The sequence below is a fragment of the Pteropus alecto genome, unplaced genomic scaffold (assembly GCF_000325575.1).
Source record: "Pteropus alecto unplaced genomic scaffold, ASM32557v1 scaffold16, whole genome shotgun sequence".
Classification (NCBI taxonomy): domain Eukaryota; kingdom Metazoa; phylum Chordata; class Mammalia; order Chiroptera; family Pteropodidae; genus Pteropus; species Pteropus alecto.
In genome coordinates, this window is record NW_006438867.1 from 2,007,092 (window position 1) to 2,015,098 (window position 8,007).

Consider the following 8,007-nt stretch of genomic DNA (forward strand, 5'->3'; position numbering starts at 1 on the left):
GAAAGAGGAAAAGGAAAAGAAAGAGTGAAGGGAGACAATGTGATGGTTAAAATTAAATTCACCATAAATCAGTGATATTCCAGGCAGCAATATAGGAAAAAGAATCTATGGATTGACTAGAGAGAGAAAAAAGACCTTCACAGAAGACTAGAGAAGCATTTTGCCTGGCAAAAATTATACGGCTTTGGGTCACTAAAAGAAACTGTTTTTTGGAGATGATGATAATGACAGAACTTGGAGAGAGTTCTGTATTCCATCTGCAGTTTTGAGTAAGTAAGTTTTTAAATAAGGTAGGCTAACATTAGTGGGCTGGCAGAAACTACACTACCTCCTTTTTTGGAAGCATTTGGCTGCCCCTATTCCCAAATGAACTCCACGGACTATGTCATCGAACAATGGCTCCAGCCTTTTTCTGGTTCTTGGCAGTATAAAATAGCCTGAATCATAGGACAGGAAATAAAACAGACATGGAATATTCTCCCCCTGTGTACAAGAATAGCCACTTGCCACATAAAAAGGAAAGAAGTGAATACATCATGCCGCCTACTCAGAACACAATGAGAGTAGCTAACCATTTGAACCAATCAATTTGTTCTGCAATATCTACTGAAATTCCACCATTTTTCTCCAGCTTCCTCACTCTACCTTTAAAGCCATCCTCCACAAAAGTCAACATGATAACTTTTCCTAGAGATTCGTCTGTGTGTATGTTGGGTCACAAACAGAAAAAAGTTGGTACCATAAGCATACTTAGATAAGTCAAGTCAGGTCAAAGAGAAAGGTCAGGTCAAGAGGAAATGAGAGACACACAGTGAAGGGTACATTTCTTTAGAATTAGATTCTTGGATATTTGCCAACACTACACAACTGCTTATTGTGAGGAAAAATGCCAAAATGTGACAGCAAGAAATTTCCACAAGTAAGAAAAGAGTCTTACTATAAGGAGCTTAATGCACCAAGAATAAAAAGCAATTCGATTTCATGCCTTTAAATTATAGAAAAGATAATTGAGTGGAAAAGAAATATCATTTAAAAATTATGTGTACTGAACAAAAAGCATACATACTACCTAGAGAAAAGATGCCGCATTCAAGATATGTAATATACTAAAGAGCAAAGTACTTAAATTTTCCCAGTTCTCTGAGGGAATGAAAAAATCAAACACACAAACATATATGAAAATATATGTTTAGCTTTCAGAATCTATTCTTATATTCTTATATTGATTGCTTTTGCCTACTTTTCTTACATGATTCTGTGTTATTCAGGCATCACCTGAGTCCTGGTCACTTTCTTTCCTAAATCAGCATAATCTTCAAAGATATTCTTTGTGCTTTGAACCATTTTCTTATCTTCACGGTAACTATATTTTTATTTAAAATTGATTAACCAAGCCTAATTTTTATAAGTGCAAATAATCACTGAAACTGGAAAATTTTGTTCTCGATTGTATCAGAAATATAATTTTAATATTTAACGGACCAATAAATTTTTTATTAACTATATAGGGTTACTTTGGGTATTAAAATTATATGTTTCAAGTGTACAATTGAATAACAAATCATCTGTATATTGCATTGTGTGTTCACAACCCAAATTCAAATCTCCTTCCCTTGCCATATATTTAAACCCCTGTACCCTTATCTACCTCCTGCCCTCCAATTGCATAAATTTACTTCTATAGATCGTGTCTCTTCCTATTTGTTGATTACAGGTAATTTTGAAAAACAGACACTGAAACACAATGCTTCCAGTCTCTATTGCAACTTTGTACTATCTTTTAAAAACAAAATCCCTAAAGGAATTCTTCAAAGAATTAATGTGTTATGGTATGCATTGTATTGAAATCTAAACAAGGAACAGCATTAACATTTGTTCTGCAGGTTCGGGGTACCAAAGCTTGGGGTGCACGATTCTGGCAGCTGGAAGAATATGCGAGGAGCCACAGGCAGATGTGACTTAGCTTTATTCTGGCATAGCAGGACACAGCAAGGCACAGGCACCAGGCACCGTTCCAGCTCCTCGGCCCACTTCGACTGCACAGGCGGGGCTGTTCTTGTAACAAAGTGAACAATAGTGGCTTAAGGCCAGTTACTATAATCAGTCACAATCAATCACAGTGCAAATGCATTCTACAGGTTATATATAGGACACTGTATCTAAGGTTCATATGATGCTGTATCTAAGGTCACCTGGGACGCTGTGGAGGATGGCACAGCTTCTTCCTTGAGCTGTGGTTAGGATGTCTAAAGCCATCAGTTCTGCAGCACCACCTTTCTTTTTGGTCCACTTCATTGGTGAGCAGACTCAAGGCAGTACAGGTCTGATTCAGAGCCCAAGCTGTGTGGGCAGCCAAAGCAGTGACTTGTGTTTCAACTACAGTGTCACTTGCAGCAGGCAGGAAAATGGCCAAGGGATAAAACCACCAAGGTGTCTGTATCTCAACTGCTTGGCCATTTGGGCAAAGTCTTCCACAGTTGGGCAGGGAGATATGGCCATCCCTAGGTACAACGTCCAGTCCACTCGGCCAGTATATATGACCACCTATGGTTCCCACATACCCAGAGACTACCGGGGGATAAAGGGAAAATAGGAACCAGCCCCTAACGTTTCAATCCCATCTCCCAGTGTGTGGGAGAAGTAACAACTGTTACATTGGCACACAATGGCCGAGGCACCCAGCCTGGAGGGCGGGTACTGTTTGGCCTCTCAATACAATAGGAGAGCATTCCCTTTATCTCGATTCCCTCACTCATTAACCAGTTCCACCCCATGTGCACAGAGTACCTCAGCCATGGATGGCTGTGGTTGTGTCGATTCCTCATTATGCTTTCTACTTGTCATCGAGCATCTTTCCATCTGGGGGCTGCAGGACCCCACTTCCTCAGGGCATCCCACTCCATTTGGTTGGCAGCATGTATACGCCAGGGCAATCCCACAGAAGCACTGGAAGGGAAGTCAGTGCACATTGGCAACTGTGGCATAGGTGTGTGCCCAGTCGACCATGGTATTAGCACACACTTGCCTAAGGGCGGAAGGAGAGAGAAGAGAGTGGAACCAGGAGAGGTAAGTCTTTCCCTGTTGGCAAAATACAGGCCAACATCTGTCTTATCCTTGGAGAGAACAATAACTGCTACAGGTGGCCGCCCAGGTCGGTGGTATCATACTGTCTCTTCCTTTGTTTCTGCATCTGGCTGGGACACATGACATAGTACCGGAGAGCTCATTATAGGCCGAGTGAGAGAACAAATGTGTCCTTTGGAATGGTCTCAGGCTGTTCATTTCCAAAAGTTCCCGGGTACTTGACAGTCACTTGTGGTGGCCAGCTGGCCATCACCCAGGGTATGACTGTCAAATTAGCTGACAAGCCTTTCCCCCAGGGAGCAATCAGACCAAGTCATCAACAATGTGGTGCTTGTATCTTCCATGACCAAGACTATTGTATTGTCTCCCTTGCTTGCAGGCAGGTGGAAGCAGGCAGAAAATATTGCCATTCAACCTATGCCCAGGTTTTAACAATACCTCAGATAGGGTAACCTGTAATAGGATGGATGCTGCAACCCAGTGCAGCAGAGCTTCTACAGGGCCTGAGATTTTTCATTTCAACTCCTTATCACTTCCCATAACCAGATGGCCCATGCCCTCAAACCCAGTGAGGTAGCAGACACCCATAAGTGTCTCTTCAACAACCCATTATAATGTTCAATCATTCCTGTAGCCTGGGGATTGTAAGGAGTATGCAAGGGCCAGTGGATATCCATTCATTTGGCCCAAGCTTGGACTTCATGTCCTGTAAAATGGACTTTCAATTACTAGGGGTCAACCATAAAAGGCACACAAGTGTGTCAGCACTCAAATAGTGTGCCTCTAGTCAGTGGCCACAACAGGCCAGGCAAAAAGCAATCCAGGAGCGGTATCAACCTCAGTGAGTACATACACTGCACCTGCTTGCCATCACGTCAAAGTGGGCACTTGACCAAATTCCTGTCGACATCGTTGAGGGTTTGGGGTGTCTGGTGCATAGATGGGGCACCGTTCACAAGCATTCTATACCTGAGTCCATGTAATCAATATGTCTCATTGTTGTCTCACAGACCACATGGTCTTAACCCCTGCATGTTGCAACCATCGGTACAACCAGTGAGCTACATCTGTAGTGGGGGGCCCTTCCAGCCACCTCACTTTGGCTAGAGCATCTGCTTCATAATTCCCCAGCAACACTAACAGGGACATGATAGTCAGTAACATCTTTGTCTTGACCTAAGTCCCACAAGTCTTGCCACATGGCTTGTCCCCATAGGAGTCAGTGTCTAACCATCTACTGTTGCCACTTCCAAGTGGAGAGCCACAGGGTTAGACCCTTAAAGACAGCCCAGCTGTCTGTGCAGATTGTCAGTGGGCCATCTTCTTGTGTTGTCACCATCCATACGGCCCTAAGTTCTGCCCATCTGCTGTTTTGCCCTGTACCAGTGTCAAATTATACACTGTCAGGGGACGGCTATACTCCTGTGGCCACTCACCTTTCAGTGGGCCCTCAACTTGAGCCGTCGGTATATCAAGCATTGTCTGGGACAGGCGGCTTCCTCTCTTTAAACGGAGATGGTTCAATGTCTACAGGCTCTTATTGCGGTATCTCTGTACCAGTTATGAACTCTATGGGTCCTAAGACCTGCTGCAGTTCAGCCATTAGCAGGTTGGTTGCCAGTATGCACCCCATTTGGTTAAGGTTGGCATCTGTGCTACCCCAGTCTTGGAGGAACTAATCCAAGTACGGACTCACCCTTTTTTGGGGTATGTGGTCTTTACTACCACCTTGGCAATCCTAGTGATGGCTTCTGTCACCTTTGGGCCATATAGGCTCTATCAGTGAGTACCTGCTCTCTGCTCCCTTCCAGAGCTGAGACCAAAACCCGATAGGTACTCGGTTCCACTCTGAGTGCTGCCAGAGCCCCCAGCCATAGCCTTCCTGGGTCATGTGTATATCCAGTTGAAATGACCATCCAGGGTCAATGACTCTCAGAACCTGCACCTGCTGGACTATTCTTTGATTCCTGAAAAGGTCTTTTCTATCTGTTCTGTCCAATACTATGTAGCTCCCTTTTTCAAGAAGGTGTAAAGGGGGTGGGCCATTTGCACCAAATGGGGTATAAAGGCCCTCTAATACCCCAGCAAGCCCCCACATCTCTGTAGTTCTTTTACTGTTGTCAGGCATGGAAAGGCCTGGATTTTATCAATCACTCCCTCAGGAATAACTTTCATCTTACCCGACCTGATTACACCTAAGAATTTGACAGATAAGCCAGGGCACCGTATCTTGGCGTCGTTCATGGCCCAGCCACAGATTTTCAAGTGTTGCCCTAGCACCAGGGCAGCTTGCTCTAAATCTGAAAGGGAAGCAGAGGTGAACATGATACAACACAGCATGGAACAACACAACAGTCAGCAAACAACGCCATTCAGCCAAGTCCTTTGCTCCCAAACCATGACAGATGTTTGGACTATGCAGATTTCCCTGGGGCAGCACCAGCAATGTCCATTGTCGTCCTTCCCATGTGAAGACAAATTGCTCTTGACTGGTAGGAGCCAAGTCAATGGAGAAAAAGGTGTTAGCCAAGTCCACTACACAGTGGTATGTTCCCAACTGTACTATTAATCTGTCCATGAGTTCATGGATGGAGGGCACTGCAGCATACAATGGTGGCATTACTTTGTTCAGCTCATGGTAGTCAACAGTCATTCTCCAAGTGCCATCTGGCTTCTGGACAGGCCACACGGGGGCGTTGAAAGGGCTGCATGTAGGATGTACCATCTGTGCCTTTTCTAATTCCTGAATAGTAGCCCCAATCTCTGTATGGCCTTCTGGTAAGTGTTATTGCTGGATGTTCACCATCCTCCGTGGGGGCAGCACTTCTTGGGGTGGGGTGGGGGAGTGTCGAGTGAGTCTATGCACCTCGGCTTTTACCACTCGCACCCTCAGGTGAAATTCCCCTGCTGACATCTGTAAGCACAGGCCTTGCAAAACATCCCCCCGAGGATGTATCCTGGGACTGGAAACACATATGCCTTGTAGGGGCACGGAGGTTACTGCCCAATCCCATACATTGGACATTTTGGGGGACCAGTGGATTGATTGCAAATTCCACATGTGGCCTCAGGTCCCCGACTGTCCCCTCCAGACAGGCACCTTGGCCTCCCTAGTCATACAGAGAGAGCATGTCTGGATCTGTCAGGAAGTCTTTCAGAGCCACCAGCCGGGCTCTTTGCACTTTTCTGGATCCACTGTGTCTGTTTCAACTGCCACCACAATTCTAACAGCACAGCATTGGGCCTGTCTATCAATTTTCTCTGGGTCTACACCCATTGCCAGCAAATCTGCCTACATTTGTATTCAGGTTACCCATATGGGTCCCGCAATAGTGGGTGGCTTCTTCCCAATCTTCCCTGCCTTTCTTGCTGGGGAAGACTAAGACTAAACTGCACGGACACCTCAGTTGTCACAGTCCTGCTGCCACCCTTCAATGTCTCTCAGGGTGGCTGTTGCCATAGTTACTTCATGGATATGCTGGCCAACATAGAGGGCCAAGGTGGCTACCAAAGACCCCAAGGGAAAGGATGGTGCAGTCCCCAGGACTAAGTCCCTCATTCCCGAGGTGAACTGTTCATCATCTGGTCCATGCATGTTTAAATTGAACATAGCCTATTGCATTCCCTACTCGCACAGATGATTTGCACCAACTCCACATATGATTGCCATTTACTCACTGCCATTTACTCCTGAGTCATCCCAGTTATCCACTCCATCAGAGTGTGATTACCTTGCCCTTGGGCCAGCCTGTGACTGTTCTGTAGGTGTTGTTGCAAGGAGGGCTATATCATAATGGAGGCCAGCCTCTCCATTTCATCTGGGTAGCAAACTATGCTGTCTGCTCCTTCATCCCACAAATGCAACAGCTATGCCATCAGGGGCTCCTCTGATCTCTGCCAGCATTGCTTCCCCAAATCCCTTAACTCAGCAAGGGTGTAAGCATGTATTCTGTCATGGTGGGGTCTCCAGCCTGTACTCTCCCTGGTCCCAGGGGCCGTTCATGTTTTACCTTCTGGTGCACAATAGGCCAGGCTTGCACTCACCTGGCATCTTCTCCAGGTTCCTCTTCCACCTCCAGAGCTGTTACACAACAGCTCATCCTCTAACTGCTGCAAACACACCTCCAGAGCATCCTCTTTTGTGCGCAATTCATGGACCTGTGTGGTTTCTTGCAAGGCTTTGTCCATGTTGTATTTCAGTGCAGTTAGCAACAACCAGCCTATGTGGCCAGCGGCAACTCTGACCGTTTCTGGCAGTTGCCCCTCCAGGGAGCAGAGTGCCTTCTCAATACTGGCTGGGGAACCGTCTACCTCTTCCCACCTCTCCCAAGAATTCCAAGTCATAAGAACCATGGCAACGGGATTCCACAAGCTGTGTGGGGGCCATATGCCTTCTTCCTCCTCCTACGAGGCAGAGAGTCCCCTTACCTGTCATCCTGCCAGCTACGCCAATTGTTCTGCAGGTTCAGGTACTGAAGCTTAGAGTGCATGGTTCTGGCAGCTGGAAGAATATGCAAGGAACTGTGGGCAGATGTGACATTGCTTTATTCAGGCATAGCAGGACACAACAAGGCGCAGGCACGGTTCCAGCTCCTCAGCCCCCTTCGCCTGCACAGGCGGGGCTGTTCTCGTACCAAGGTGCACAATAGTGGCTTAAGGCCAGTTACTATAATCAGTCACAATCAATCACAGTGTGCATGCTTTCTACAGGTTGTATAGGACACTGTATCTAAGGTTCATAGGATGCTGTATCTAAGGTCATCTGGGATGCTGTACCTAAGGCTGCCCAGAAACCACACAGCTTGCCGGGAGGGAGCCTGACTGCATCCATTTTGTTTGTCAGTTCCTTCACTCAACAACATTAAAGTACTAGATGAGAGAGTAATTTCAAATGTGCTTAAAATTTCCATTTCTAAGGAGTTA

General features: G+C 46.0%; 1 pseudogene; it reads right to left on the minus strand.

The window, feature by feature from the left end:
- Positions 1 to 7,437, minus strand: part of LOC102898271 — a 31,001-nt pseudogene extending 23,564 nt beyond the window's left edge.
- Between the last annotated feature and the right edge of the window lie 570 nt (positions 7,438 to 8,007).